Source organism: Capsicum annuum, chromosome 2, assembly GCF_002878395.1.
Source record: "Capsicum annuum cultivar UCD-10X-F1 chromosome 2, UCD10Xv1.1, whole genome shotgun sequence".
Classification (NCBI taxonomy): domain Eukaryota; kingdom Viridiplantae; phylum Streptophyta; class Magnoliopsida; order Solanales; family Solanaceae; genus Capsicum; species Capsicum annuum.
This window is the reverse complement of record NC_061112.1, coordinates 93,628,231-93,644,487: the sequence shown is the minus strand read 5'-3', so window position 1 is coordinate 93,644,487 and position 16,257 is coordinate 93,628,231.

Here is a 16,257-nt window from a genome sequence, read left to right as displayed (position 1 = left end):
TACCCATCCTTTAGCCTGCATTACAACCCGTAAAAGACCTATTTGATCCTAATCTTAGCATTCTGATATTAGTGGAGTATTACACTAAGGGAAAGCATATGGTCATCAGTTGTAAGTTGAGAATTCTCTGTGAGAGTGAGCGCCACTTTATTTTTGTACACATTTTGCTAGAAATTACATGATTGTGAGTGATTATGGGTAACTCTTTTGTTGTGAGGGCACATGGTTGATGAAGGTTGGGTAATTTATATGATTTCTTTGCTTAAATGGTATGCATGAAATTTTCAACTTAATGAGTCTATTCTTCAGGGTAGGTTGTATCTGGTAATGATTCCTGAATCTACTTCTTGTTCATAATTGTTGTGTGAGCCTATTTGAGCATCTTGCCTTTCTTTGTGGATGCTAAGGCTTGAGAGGTATGCATAAATGGATATGTTGTTCGAGGAAGAACAAAGCTTTAAGTTTGGGGTGGTGATCTTGAGTGTATTTGTATGCCTAAGCACCATAACTTATCCATATTTTAGCTAAGTTTAGAGAACAAAGTGCCTAGTTTCTTATGTTTTTACTCTACTCCTATGTAATTGAGCTAACTGATGTGATTAGCATGATCTCAAGTATTAATGAGGTAGATAAAGACATTTTGGGACTATGGAATGTGGATGGCATATGACACAAGGGAGGGTAGCAGTCTGGACCAAATGTGGCGCCTAGAAACTATGTCCAAGATTAATTTGTCATTTATAATTAGTTTAGGGACTTAGAAGGCAATTATGAGAGAAGAGATTATTAAAAGACTTAATTGCTGAATTTTTATTCAATTATTCATTATTCTATATTATTCAGAGAGAGGAGAATAGCGGCTTAGGGTGGAGAGAGAGAAAAATATTTCTTCTCTCTTACTTTCACTATTCGCACACCAAGATCGTTTTCTAGTTTTCGGTATGATGAATATATTTATGATGATTTTCGTTTTATTCATGAGTAACTAAGTTTATTAGTTAGGGTTATGGAAGCCTTGTAGCATACAATCTATTACTTTGGGTTTTGAATTCATTATGCATTGACTTGTTTATATCATACTCTCTTCGCTTATCTTGAATTCTCGTGGTTGCAAACATAGAGGATGTGCCTCAAAACACAACTTGTTCGAAAGAAAGGTTGTTGTTCGGAAAAAAGAGTAGTGACAAGAAAATAGGATTTCCAACCCCCATTTCATAAGTTAATGCCTTAGCAGGATTAACTACTTGGAGATTTCATATTGTTTTTGGTAAACGTTTTTCATTTGAGAGAACAAAAGTGAATTAGTCCTTGATGGTTGAGAAATACTAGGATTATATTATTAAATACAATATGTTTCTCTGTAAACACGATGCATGTATGAATTCATAAAGCCCATAGTTAGAAAGTATTGAAAAATACAAGGTGGACATAACCCTAGCTTGCTATTTCTTTGAATTTTAATACTACTACACATATTTCATCTTGTTAAACTGAAACCATTAAGTTGTGAACTGAATCAAATCTCCCCTATTTATTTTACGGAAATGAATGATTAAAAGTCAACTAATCTGTATACAACTTAATTAGCACCATATTCCTTGTAGGATTAAACCCCAACCTAGTTGGGTTATATATTTGAGAATGACCGCTTACTCTCTCGTAAGAGAGGTATAATTTGAGCGTTATCACGCTGGCTATTATAGATGGTTTGTTGAGAGATTTTCTTTTATTGTATCCCCTATGTCCAGATTGACTCAGAAGAAAATCAAGTTTCAGTGGTCAGATCCTTATGAGAAGAGTTTTCAGGAATTAAAGTCTCGACTTACCTCAACTCCAATTTTAGCTCTTTCAGATGGTCCAGATGGGTTTGTAGTATATTGTGATGCATCCAAAATAGGTTTGGGTTGTGTCTTCATGCATCATGGTAAGTTCATATCCTACGCCTCCAGACAGCTTAAGCCCCATGAGAAGAATTATCCTACTCATTATCTTGAGTTAACAGCCATAGTATTTACATTTGGAGTCATTATCTATACGATGTTCATGTAGATGTGTTCACAGATCATAAGAGTTTTCAGTATGTATTTTCTCAGAAAGATCTTAATCTTTGTCAGAGAAGATGATTAGAGCTCTTTAAATATTATGACATGAGTGTCCTCAATCGTCCAGGCAAGGCCAACGTAGTGGCCGACGCTCTCAATAGACTATCCACGGGTAGTGTTTCTCATGTTGAGGATAGTAAAAAAAATTTAGCTCAAGAAGTCCACAGCTTGCTAGACTAGGCGTTCGCTTAGTCAATACATAAAAGGGTGATATATGGGTTCAGAGTAGTTCAGAATCATCTCTAGTTTCCGAGGTGAAAGAAAATCAAGATAGAGATCCCAGCCTTGTGAAGTTGAAGGAGTCAGTTCAGGATAAAAAAGTAGAGGTTTTCTCACAAGGAGGAGATGGTTTCCTTCATTGTTAGGGTCGTCTCTGTGTTTCAGGAGTAGATGACTTAAGGCAGGGAATTCTTACAGAAATGTATAGTGCACGTTACTCTATTCATCCAGGGGCCACAAAGATGTACTGCTACTTATGGGAGATCTATTGGTTGAGTAGGATGAAGAGAGATGTTGTAGAGTTTGTTACTAAGTGATCTATATGTATGCAAGTTAAGATAGAGCATCAGAAGCCTAGTGGGTCCATCCAAGAGTTCAGTATTCCTAGTTGGAAGTGGGAAGTTGTGAACATGGACTTCATAACGGGTTTGCCTCGAACTCGTCATCAGCACAATTCAGTTTGGGTCATTGTAGATAAAATGACCAAATTAGCTCATTCCATCCAGTTTATACCTTTTATTTGGCCAAGGATTATGCCATGCTCTACATCAAGGAGCTGGTCAGATTGCACAGTATTCCATTATCTATTATCTTAGACAGAGGTACCCCGTTCACCTCTCACTTTTAGGAAGCATTCCAAAAGGGTCTTGGTACCCAAGTTCATCTTAGTAAAGCCTTTCATCCTCAGATAGATGGTTAGCAGAAAGGACCATTCAGACCTTAAAAGATATGCTAAGAGCGTGTGCAATTGATTTCAAGGGATGTTGGGATGACTACTTGCCTTTGATTGAATTTGCATACAATAACAGCGATCATTCCAGTATTCAAATAGCTCCATTCAAAGCTCTCTATGGTAGGAGATATAGATCTCCAATTGGTTGGTTCAAAGTTTGTGAGGCCTCAATCATAGGTCCTGACTTGGTATTCGACGCCTTAGAGAAAGTCCAGTTGATTAGAGAAAAACTCCTGGCTGCTCAGAGCCGACAGAAGTATTATGCAGATGTTTGTAGAAAAGATCTCGAGTTCGATATTGGTGACTATGTCTATCTAAAGATCTCTCCCATGAAGGGAGTGAAGTGGTTCAATAAGAAAGGAAAACTCAGTCCCTGATATGTCGGTCCATTTAAGGTTCTCAGTCGATTCGGCAAGGTAGCTTATGAGATCGAATTTCCTTCAGATCCAGCCTCAGTTCATCTAGTCTTTCATGTCTCTTTGCACAAGAAGTGCATAGGTGACCCATCAGTTGTAGTCCCTATTCAAAGAATTGATGTTCAGAACACTTTTTCTTATGAAGAGATTCCAGTCGAAATCTTAGACTATCAAACTCGTAGATTTAGGAACAAAAAAGTCCCTCTAGTTCAGGTTCTTTGGAGAAATCAGTCTGTCGAGGGAGCTACTTGGGAAGCAAAGGTAGACATGCGTACCAAGTATCCTCACCTCTTCTTTGCCAACTCAGATCAAGCTCAAGGTAAGAGTTCTCCTTAAGCTTACTCAGATTCATGTTCAGTGTTCATCACAAACTTGGTATGCAGTTTCATGCTTATGTTCCCATTATAAACATAGTATCAAGTACCATTGTACATTCAATCATGCACTCATGTATCAGTTCAGTTATGTAATTATGCATCATACATGTATTCTTATTATGAGAAACTTAGTTCTTCAGAACACTCAGTCATGCATTCATGAATCACTTATACATGCATCAGATATGCATGTTCAGTATTATATGTTCAGCTTGTCAGTCATGCAAGTCATGAGATCATGTTCCAGTTATTTATATTTAGTAGGTACGTCAATTGTCTTTTCTCCCCTCCCAGTCAGTCTCATTTGAGGATGAATGTTCTCAAAGGGGAGATATTGTAATACCCCTTACTTTTCCTAGAAAATTTCATCTCAAGAATGTCTCGTATTAGTTTCTAAATTGAATGATGGTTATTCCATGAGGAATTTTCAAGATTTTCACTTTTTTTCATGTAGTAAATTCAATAATCTTTCCATCGATATAAGATTCGCCCAAATCCGATAACCAAGTCAGAAGTTACGACTATTTAAGGTTTTGGTCATAAAACAATGCCATATTAGTTAGTGGTGCACCACGCCACAAGAGGAAATGGCATTTGGTAAATTCTAGTATAGGTCCGCGATTATGACGCGTCGTGCCAGGGCTCAAATTCATAATTGTCCTTTTCCAGTGTCTTAACGTGATTTCCTCCGTGTCACACTAAAGTTATAGGTCACATAAAAAGGGGCAACGCAATGGCTCTGCACTGCGCTATCCCTCAGTTTCCCAATTGTCAAATTCCAGTGACACGGCGCGACAGCGCCGCGTCGCGCCAGCAGTTAGTTTGGGAAAATTTTACTAAAATTAAATATCGCGTCTAGGGTTAAAAGGATCAACTTCCCACCCCTATTTAAGCTCTTTAACACGTGATCCAGCCACTCTTCACCCAAAATACACTCTCTTCTCTCAAAAACCTCTCAAGAACAAGGTAGGGTTTTCATTGAAGATCCAATTCCAAAAAAGTTTCTCCATCAATCTTCACCAAATCACAAACTAAGGTATGCATTGTGTTCATTCATGGACTCCTTTTATCAATGAAGCCCAAGAATCTCTTTTCAAAGTTTAAGTTTATGGATTTCTTTATGAATTTCATGTTGGGTTGTTTTTGTTTGTGTTGAGAATGATCAATTGAATTCAAATCCATGTTGGGTGATCAATTTTATGTGGAATTGATTTGTATAGATGTATATTCATGTGAACCTATGAATAAAACCTAGGATGATGAAATTAGAGATGAATCAGGATTATTAATTACTGTAAAATGTTGTCGACATGTGCTATGCCTACCATGTGTTTGATTAAATACCTAGATCAAGGAATAATGCCCAACTAGTTTGATATCATGAAATCCCCATGTATGTACAAGTTATTCCTATCACATGTTTTGATGGAATGCTTCTATAAATGTATAATGGATTATGATGTTAGTTATATGTTCAAGTAAGTTATGCTTGGTTAGTTTTCTTCCATTGAGTCCTGGGGGTACTTGTACCCAAAATATTAGTTGTGTGCCTAGATCCATGTAATGTTTCTATAATACTCTCATTCAAGCTATGAATCCTTAGACTTCAGACAGTCTTATGACTTAGGAAATCTCCATGATCTCATGAACTCAGTCAGTTGTCAAATATCAATAATATTCCATCAGTCAATGGAATTCAGTAACTCATTCCATGTTCAGTTCAGTAAATTATGTTTAGTGTCTATTCATATGGGAGTAGAAATTAGCACCGAGTGAACCCAAGGATGGGAACTCACCTGTTAGCTGAGGGTGTGATTCTTAGAAGAAATCCTTACGTTTGAGAACTATGTAGCCAACATAGGTTGAGACATCATAGCCTGCTATATGAGGGTAGATGAGGTGGCTTAGCCTGCTATATGAGGGTTCACACTATTCTCACTAGAGTTACCTGTTATATTAGGGTCACTCACATGTTTTCCTTACCAGTGGTGTGGTATTGACACCCTTCCAATCAGGGAATAGATTGGACCCCAATTTAGCTATAATACACAATTTGGGGCATGTCGGTTAGATTACTACCTCCCACAGTCTCAGTATCAACCTCAGTAAAAGAACTCAGATAAACTGTCAGATACAGTCAACTCAGACATAGTACGGAACTTAGATAGTTCTATCAGATTCAAGACTATCAGATACAGTCACTCATGTTATCAGTTATATCAGTTATCAGTATGTCATATTATCAGTATTCAGATTCAGTACTCATATTATTATGATTTCAGATATAGTTACTATGTATGCATACATGTATTCTCGCATTCATATTAGTCAATTAGACAATATTGTTCATGCATATGAACCCTATGCATTCGGCATACCCCACATACATACCAGTACATTCAAAGTATTGACGCATTTGTGCTATGGTGTCTTATACTATAGGTTAAGAGATACGAGTTCCAGATCAGCAGTAGATTCCAATTTTAGCAGTCAGAGTTAGAAGTGAGTCCTCACCATTCGAGGACATGATTATTTCTCTATTATCTTATTAATTAGTTTATTAGTTGGAGTTAGTTGGGGACATATCCCATCAACTCCTTACTTAGACAGTTCAGTCAGTTAGAGGTTTTCTAGACTATCATGTTTCAGACTTCAATATTTTTAGTTTTGTTTTGGGTATTTCATAACCCATTTAGATGTTATATTTTACTTCAGTTATGTGAACCATATGGTCTTTCAGTTCATGTTTCCGCATTATTCAATATTTTATGTAGTATACAGGTACAAATATCAGTCATGGGTTAGCTTATGGTCCTTCGGGGTTATGAGCACCTTCTCGCATTTCAGGTACTAGATTTGGGGCGTTACATATTGTAATACCCCAAAAATCAAAGATAATATTAGAACCATGTTTAAAGCTCGTGCAAAATGAATCATAGTTCTTTTATAGTTTTATGAGTAAGTTTGATGCACTTTAAGGCCTCAAATAACTCCCAGCTATTAGACGAATCAAAATATTCCTTACTAATTGAGTTGTTGAGAAGAATGTTGCTTTAGTCATCTTCAAAGAAGCATATCTTTTGTTCTACTTAGAATTTTCTAGCTTAATATCCACCAAATTTTAGGAAATTGAATTAGCTTTCCAACGATACAAATTTTGGCTAAATCTGATACACAGGTGAGAAGTTATGGAACTTTTAGTGTGAGATAGTAGCCCATCGCAATTAGGCCCCATCATGGTGATGGCCAAAATCACATTCATCCTTTTCTAGTGGGGCACCACAATAATCACCACATCACGCTAAGTTGTGATTTTACAATCGTCCATTTTCCAGTGGGGCACCGTGATGGTGCTGCGTCACGCCATTCAGAAAAATGGAGATCATCCTTTACTAGTGGCGCAATGTGATAAGACCCGCATCGTGCTGGTGTGCAAAATTAGGATTTCCAGTTTCACGATTTAAATTTTGGGGACCGTTTGGTCTTTTCCATAGTTCTAAACTTGTCCAAAACACATAATTACAACCCTAAAGGGGCATAATGTGCCCCATTACTCATAATTCCTCTCCAAGAAACTAACCATCTCTCAATAACAAAACACTAGCCTTCAAGATTCAAGGTCAATTCTCAAGAAAACCCCAAGAACTCTCATGAATTCATCAACCTAGGTATGTTAAGTGTGCATCCATGGGTCCCTTTCACCCATGGAGCCCAAGAATCTATTTTTTTTAATACAAAGTTATGATCTTTTACAAGTTATTATGATTTTTAATCATGAATTTCCATGAATCTTGATTCTATACCATGTTTACATGATATTGTTGTTCTTACTAAACCCACACATTTGAATAATGTTAGTTGTTGATTTAAACCATAATTAGTGATTTTGATGTTGAAATCATGCTATTACTAAAAGGTTTAAACTATTCTCATGCTTAGCTTAAGCTATGAATATCAAGTATTTGATGAAATCCCTACAAGAATGAATTTTGAGTGAATGTTTGCACATTATATCCTTGAAGTTTAGTACTACTTTTCTATTATTGTTATTGATTCTTGGGGTTTATGAGTACCTAAAAACATAGCTGTTTATTTAGTCTCAATATCTTCAAAATAGTTTTAGATGTGTTATGAGCATTATTAGTTCAGTCAGTTATCATAATCAGTTAAACTCAAAATAGTTCAGTATTCCAAGTTAGTTTAGTTGGGAGTAGGATATAGCACTGAGCAAACCCATGAATTAGGGCTCACCTGCCAGTTGAGGGTGTTACCTTTACTAGCAGTCCCTGCATTCCATAACTACGTAGCCAGCATAGGTTGAGAAGTTAACCTGCCAGTTGAGGTATGATGTCATACGACTACCTTCCAGTTAAGGGTAACTCTTAGTCCTTCGGGACAATACTTTAGTGGATCCACACAACCAATATTAGTACCCGTGGCACGGTACTGACACTCTTCTAATTTGGGTCATAGGTTGGACCCCAAATTGCTTATTGGGGCATATTGATTAGATGATAGCTCCCAAAGTCTCAGTCCAGTCATCAGCTCAGTAATTCAGTTTCAATTTTTCTTGACCATAGCATACAAATATCAGTTATTTATTTATCAATACTCAATATTTTAGTTTACAGATTATATTCAAAATATGTGTAATGCTTGGTCATGTCTTCTCAGTATTTACAGATTTCATGCATTCTATTTAGTATTTCATGTCATTCATTCAGCCAGTTATTACTCCTGTACATGAAATCATGCATATCAGCCTACCTCATTTAGCATACCAGTACATTCAAAGTAGTGATCGCATACTCTTTTCTTGTGCTATGATGTATCATATCATAGGTTAGGACGTTTAGTTCTAGGTCACGCAAAGATTCTCCAGATTATCAGACGTAGTAGTAGTGAGTCCTCATATTTTGAGGACATGGTTTATTTATCTTAGCTATTTTATTAGTTTTAGTATTTTTCCATTCATAAACCATCTTAGCTATTTTATTAGTTTTAGTATTTTTCCATTCAATTGGAGTTAGTTGGTAGTTTGTCCCACCAGCTTCACAATCAGTAGATGCTTTTTAGACTAGTACAGACAGCTAGTCAGTCTTCAGTTTTCAGTTGTCATTGTCAGACGTTTTATCAGTATTATCAGTATTGTTTTGTAGACTTTATTAGCATTATGACTTAAAACCTTATGGCGTTATATCCATTATTTTCTACACATGATCTCTTGTTATCAATTTTATTCAGTGGTCACAACAGGTACCAGCTCATGGGTTAGCTTGTGGTCCCTCAGGACTATAAGCACCGTGTGACGCGCAGGGTATACTCTCAGGGCATTACAACATTAATGCTGGGACTGTTCGTTGTATGGCTTTGATGGCCGTAGGATTTGATTATAATGGATGTTGTTACATCGTTTGGTGAATCAGTGTTTATGCTACAAATTTTTCTCCATCATCGCCTTCGTCCTTTTCAATATTTTTGTTTGAGTTCACTGTGTCTTGATAATTTTATTTGTTAACTACTAAATTTCATTTTGTGTATATTGTCAATGTTTTGGTTCCCTTTAATAGATGAAGTTCACTATCTTGATTCCATAATTTACATTGCGAGATTTTGACCACTATTTTAGTGTTATCTTTGTTTGATGAAAGATCTGATATATAGCCTTTTTTTATTTAGCGTTCTTCAGTTCAACGGTAAGCTTAATGCATTATTTTTGTAATTTATTTTTTAAGTTCTGCCTTCGAAATCATTGCAAAATTAGATTGTTTCTTCCTCTTTTTCTTTGGTAAGTTATCAGTCTGTTGTCTATTTATACTTGAACATCTTGGCCTAATTTGCTACCTAGCTGAACATTTGTTGTTTTTTCTTTATTTTAGTTTGATGTTGCTTTTGTTGTAGAAATATTCCTAAAGCTCCTCTTGACAAAAAAATGTCAAGAAAGGATAAAGGATATGTTATATAGGTTCTTTATTCCGTTGAAAGTCACAACTAATGAGTTAACATTCTCTTGATGTCATAATGCTAGTTTTGATATTCTAGTGCAAATATGTTGATGTTCTTGTTGTATAGGTGTTGTAAAAATCCAATTTTTATATCCTTTGTAGTCTTAAATTTTCATCTTTGAATATTTTTTCATGTAAATAAATTATTTCCTTTTTTTCTCTCTTCTTGGATTATCTAAATTCTCCAGTTGCTTTATTACTTTCCTGTTTCAAGCATTGTTTTATTATTTTACCATTATTTCTTTATTTACTTTTTGGTTAGTTGGTTCTATTTATTGCAATCTTAATGTTCCAGTTGATGTCATTTGTTGTAGTTTAGGATCATAAGTTATTAACTCAGATATAGTATATTGTCGCCCTTTTACTCACAACATTATTAATATAGAAATTTCTTGTTGTGGTTTGGAATCATTATTAGGATCAAGTTTGATTGCTCTACAATTTAACTCACCACGTGTTTCCAGTCTAATGATTGTGGTTTATGAATCTGCCCCTTGAATCCCAACTTGTCTTGAGCCTATTTGTCTTTTAGAATTGATGGAAAACTACTTTTACCTTATCCCCTTGGCTCTTAATGTTTGATTAGAAATATGTTTGTTCAACTGTTTCTCCTTTCCTACTCTTCTCTAATTTATCAAAAGTCGCATCTTGTTGAATCTTAGACATGTGGTTGTAATTCTTTCAATATTGAATTTTCTTGATTTATAAGTCTATTTGTTCTTTGGTTTGTCTGTGTTCTTATCCATTACTTGCCCTCCTTCATTGCTTAGTCACTAAAATTTTTCTTAAGTTCCCCACTTTATGTTTTTACTTTACTAAATTTTCTATAGCCTTAAATATAATTGTTTAACTCCGTTTGTTTGAAATCGTGATATTTTTATTTAGTTTTATCTTATCCTATTTATTAATTTGGATTCCTTATTTATATACTCTCTCTAGTTCTGAGAATCATTGTTCTTTCTATATTTGTGCTTTAATATTTCTTACAGTATCATGAATCCTCTATTATGTTAACCGATAATTTAGAACGAGTATCAATTCTTTTTATTTTTTCCTTTGCATGAATCTTCTTTGGAGTCCAAATGGACTCTCCCCCTGCATTTCTTAATAGGTCAATGAGGCCAATCTTTTCAAGTCAAATTCGAAAGAAACTCCAAAGTCAGTTATATAGCGTACGAGTGTAAAATGATGGAAGAAGAAAAAATTGGTCAAAACCCATTGATGAAGATGCTATGAAGACTTGAAAAAGTCTTTATTTTATTATTTCCTTATTTTCATTTATTTCTTTATTTATTTATTCATTCATTTAGGCTTCGAAGCCAAAGTTGTAATTTAATACACGTGAAGCGATTATGGGGTGAAAGCCCAAAATGACTAGTTTAGGACAGGTGAAGATGGACCAAAATCCCCAGGTGAGTAGTTTAGGACAGGTGCAAGTGGCTATCAGCCCAAATTAGTTAAGGATAGGTTTTCGAGGGTTTGGACCTAAAAACCTAAATCTCGTATTTTTTTCTTTCCCTTTTCTATGTTTATTTGCTATTTGTCCCTTCTAACCTACTTAAATTCCCCACTAAGTTTGCAAATTGATTTTATATAAGTTTTTTCCTTAATCACTTTCTTTCCAAGAAACAACTTCTCTTTTTCAAAGTTAGTCAAAGGTGGTTATCAAATAGTCTGGATAATCGCAAGTTAGCGGATGTTTTGGATGCCTTAAAAACCTACCTAAAACGTTAATAGGAACCTCTTATCTGGGATTTTCTTGAAAAGTCTAAGTCTTTTTTCTGTTTAAGACTTGGAATTTTCTTTAAAATGTTTTCTTAATTTCTTTTCAAATAAATTAAGTGGCAACTCTATAATTTCTTAAATTGTTTCAAAAATTTCTGTAAAGTTTTGAAATGGTTTCAATAGCTGAACCAAGTATTTTTTAACCTTTGAACCAAAAAGGGATAAAACAGAAATGATAACTTTGTTGGGAATTTTAATTAGGTGATAACCAAATATTTGAATTAGCTTCTTTGACTAACTATTGCAGTGTTTAAATTATTTATGTGACTGTGTTTAAATTTTGCAAAATTAAACAGTTTCACTTCATAGAATACTTCCCATTTGAAATCTATAAATTGTTTGGGGTTCGTGGATGTTCCGGTTCCTCTTGTTCAATTCAAAATCAAGTGTTGAAAATAAGATGGTTTATTGGCATGTTAGGTGTTCGATGGCTATTCGTATTTCCAAACTCAAGTCGTTTGCTTAAGAACCTTGTCCAAATCCACTCCAGACACTCAAAATAGAGCAAAACCAAAACCTTCTCCTTTTAGGCATAAGCCTAGGATGATCCAATACCCGAGAGGGTATTGAGCCCATTAGAAAACCTACCCTGCTTATATTGGCCACGGGCCAATTACAGATGAATCTTATTTATGTGTTGAAGAAATATATGTTATTTAATCTAATTCATTATCTTTTGAGGTAGGAGAAGGTTTACTTAGTTTACTTTCGTGTAAGGATACCTCAACCATACATCAATCGAGAGAAGAATTAAAGCGACTCAGGTAAAACATACTCCCAAGTCTCCCAAGTCTCATAGAAAAGTCCGCAATCGTTCTTAAAATTTCCTAAATTCTCGCAACTATTTCAAGAAGGTTGACTATGGACTTAGTAGAGGTCATTATCGGAAGGACCGAAAAAAAGCGATAGGAGATTTCCTCAAGTCAAGAGAAAATTAATGGAGTTAGACCAAATAGAAGATACGCTAAAGGTAGACAATAAGAAAGTGGCTAAGTGGATTGTTGTGGCCAAAAGAAAGATCACCAAAGTCAACATATTGATTGAAATCAAACTACGTAGGGCCTGATTTTTCCTTCATGGGATACGTAGGCAGCCTTTCGGCTCGGCCATCATTTTCAAAAAAATTTTAATTCCCCACTTCCTTGAAAGAAGAAATAAGATCGAAAAGAAGAAGAGTTGAACCTTCCTGATAAATTCCACTTTGCCAAATAAATGAGAAAAATTCTATTCATTGAAATTCTCTAGTTATCATTACCCCATGGATCAATTTGCATGAGAAGAGAAACAACTTTATGTGTTTACTTCCTGCATTATCATCTTGAATTTTTATTACTAATGGAATCTAATACATCAACCTTTGAGTTATTTTTACTCTAAAGTTCATAGAAACTACTCTGTGTTGGCATAAAATAGCAAAATATCCCTACTTCACTGGATCAAAATGAATAAAGATTCCGCTCTTGACTATTGATTTGTTACGGAAAAGAAAAATGACTAGTAATAAAATTAAATTCTACCAGTCATTTTTCAAAACCTGTAAGCGATGGAATAGGGAAAATTATGATGCTATATATGGAAGAATTTTTTAAGACATCCAAAATCAAGGAATATGAATTAGAGGAAAAGGTTCTTCAATTGGACTTTTGCTCTACTTATAACTTCTCGATCAATAGAATAAATGGAAAAATAAGATTTCATTTTTCACAAAGTCGATAGTAGTACAGACAAGGCCCGACATCCACCTTTTAAGTTTATCTACTCCTTTTTTTATTTTCAAAAAGCATAGACCTACACTAATGTGAGTCACAGCTAGAGTTTGTAAATATTTTACCAAAACTCATACTCCTCCCCTATTGTGAAAATCTTTATCATTTATTTTGTTATCTACTTGATATTATCGAACTTGTCTGGATTTTTGTAAAAGTAGTAAATATCTAAAAACTACCAATGTCATGTTATTTCAAGAACGAAATGAACAAATCAAGGAAGATGATGATGAATGGGAATGATAGTCCTAAAGCAGTCAACAAAAAAACCAAAGACTTCAAAAATTGAGAAAGCCTAACCTAGAAGAAACCAAGGTGGCTAATCAAGGACACAATGATAAAGTTAAGGAAACCATGGTCAAGGAAGAGGAAACTTATCAATTCTCTCAAAGAAAAGTGGACAGTTAATCCTTCCTTCCATCAAGATAAATGCAATGGGAGCATCACGTCATCCATACAGTGTTATCTAGAGAAGCCTTAATTATATCCTCGTGGTATAAATAAGAGTATCTAAGGCTAGTTAACCCTAAAAATGTGTCCTTTTACGAACAACGTTTGACCTGAATTCCTAAGAAAAGGATATGTATGCGACCTATGTCGACTTTTGTCAACAACTTAGGACAATTTACCCTTCTCTTTTATACGAACTATGTTTGACTTGAATTCCCAAGAAAGGGATTGTAGAAGGCCTATGTTGACTTCAGTTAATTCCTTAGGATAATTTACCCTCCTTTTATGTATGAACTACGTTTGACCTAAATTCCCAAGAAAGGGATACGTAGCCGGCCTATGTCAGCTTCAGTCAACCCCATAAGAAAATTTATCCTTCCCTTTATGTATGAAATATATTTGACCAGAATTTCCAAGAAAGGGATACATAGGCGGCCTATGTCGGCTTTGGTCAATCCCTTAGGAGAATTTATCCTTTCCTTTTATGTATGAAGTATGTTTGATGTAAATTCCCTAAAAGAGATATGTAGGCGGTCTATGTCAGCTTTTGTCAATCCCTTAGGAGAATTTATCCTTCCCTTTAATGTACGAACTACGTTTGACCTAAATTCTTAAGAAAGGGATACGTAGGAGACTTATGTAGGCTTCGGTTAACCCCTTAAGAGAGTTTGCCTTTCTCTTTTATGTACAAACTATATTTGACCTGAATTTCTAAGAACGGGATACGTAGGTGGCCTATGTCAGCTTCGGTCAACCCCTTAGGAAAATTTTTCATTTCCTTTTATGCGTAAACAACATTTTACCTGAATTCTCAAGATGAGATATGTAGGCAGATTATGTCGGCTTTGTTTAACCAAGTATATTTTTTTATATATCCCTTGCGTATTCCTGAACTACATTTAACCTATTCCTGCTTCAATGGGATACGTAGACGTCCCAATGGCTCATTCATATAACCCTAGGAAATGAAAATTGGGGAAGAATTTTTTAGAAGAAATCTCCAAAATTCACAAAATGAAGACCATCATCAAACAAGGAAAATGAAGACCCACAAAGACTTCTGATCCTCTCAAGCCAAGATCATCTCAAATAGTATTAAATTAGAGAAGAAATTTTGAGGAGGTCCTCCAAATTTCCACTAACATATTGGAATATACTTCAAATTCCCCAGCACCAGGAGATTAACGTCCAGCTTTTGAAACCACTAACAGTAACAAAGTCTAGATAGACTAGATCTCCGGCTATGATAGAACTTTTGATAGAACTCTCAAGCGACGATGATAAGTTTTTGAAAATCCTCCATTTTATGTCATATATGGATGAGCCCTAAAGGAAAGATATTCGTTGAGCTAGTATTGGGAGAGATTTTCTAAATGCTTTTGCAGAAGTTTTTGAAATTAGGTTTTCAAAATTGATACTATTTTTGAAAATATATATGAACATATTTTTTACTTAGTTTTCTCTTAGACATCTATTGAAACAAAAAGTCAGAGCGAAAGTCCAAACATGACATAGCACCCGAAAGATGGAAAGGAGAAAACCAGAGATTGAAGAAGGTCAGCACAGAGTAGTTTCACTCAAAACTAACCTTTTTTCTGTAGATGGAGGGATCAATACACAAAAATGGGAATCTTCTTCAAAAATCCCAAGCAAATTAGGAACTCTACAAAGCATATATTGCTCAAGAATGGTATGATTATGTATCCCCAAAGGCGGGTTTAACACGCATCCATCGAGGACCTTTTGAGTTGTCTATCTCATTTCAAGAGGTCATGAATGACTAACAAAGACGCCTTATCTACTTTATGAATATTTTACTTAGAATTTTTTTGAGAAATAGTTGCTAGTAAAAGTGACTTTGTGTCTATTAAATACTTACTTTGAGTGCAGGTGTATTCAAAGGAGTTGGCATAATAAATAAAACAATCAAAAGGGTCACTCAATAGGAGGAAGAGTAGAAAGCCATTCTCAAAATTCAACATAAAGCAAAGTAAACACTATTTGAATGACCCCCAAAAAAGGATTTTACATATTTATTTACATCTAATGGATCTGTTATTTAATTACTTCTTCGAAAAGAGAGAATAAATAGCAGATTAAGTCATTCAGATTATGATGATGAGTATTTGTCATTTAAACTATCATAAAGTTTGGCTATGGTTGCTAGTAATAGAGACATTGTGTCTACTAACCGTCTACCTTGAGTACAGGTGCGTGCCTAAACCAGACACAAAGACTAACAAACATAGGAGAAGATGCACTTCAAATCGTCGAGAGGGCCATCCTATTTTATATCATGCTATGCTGAGAGGGCCATCCCATCTCATTCCACTGCTGAGAGGGCCATTTCATTCCATTGTCAAGAGGGCCATGCCGAGAGGGCCATTTCATGTCATCACATTAT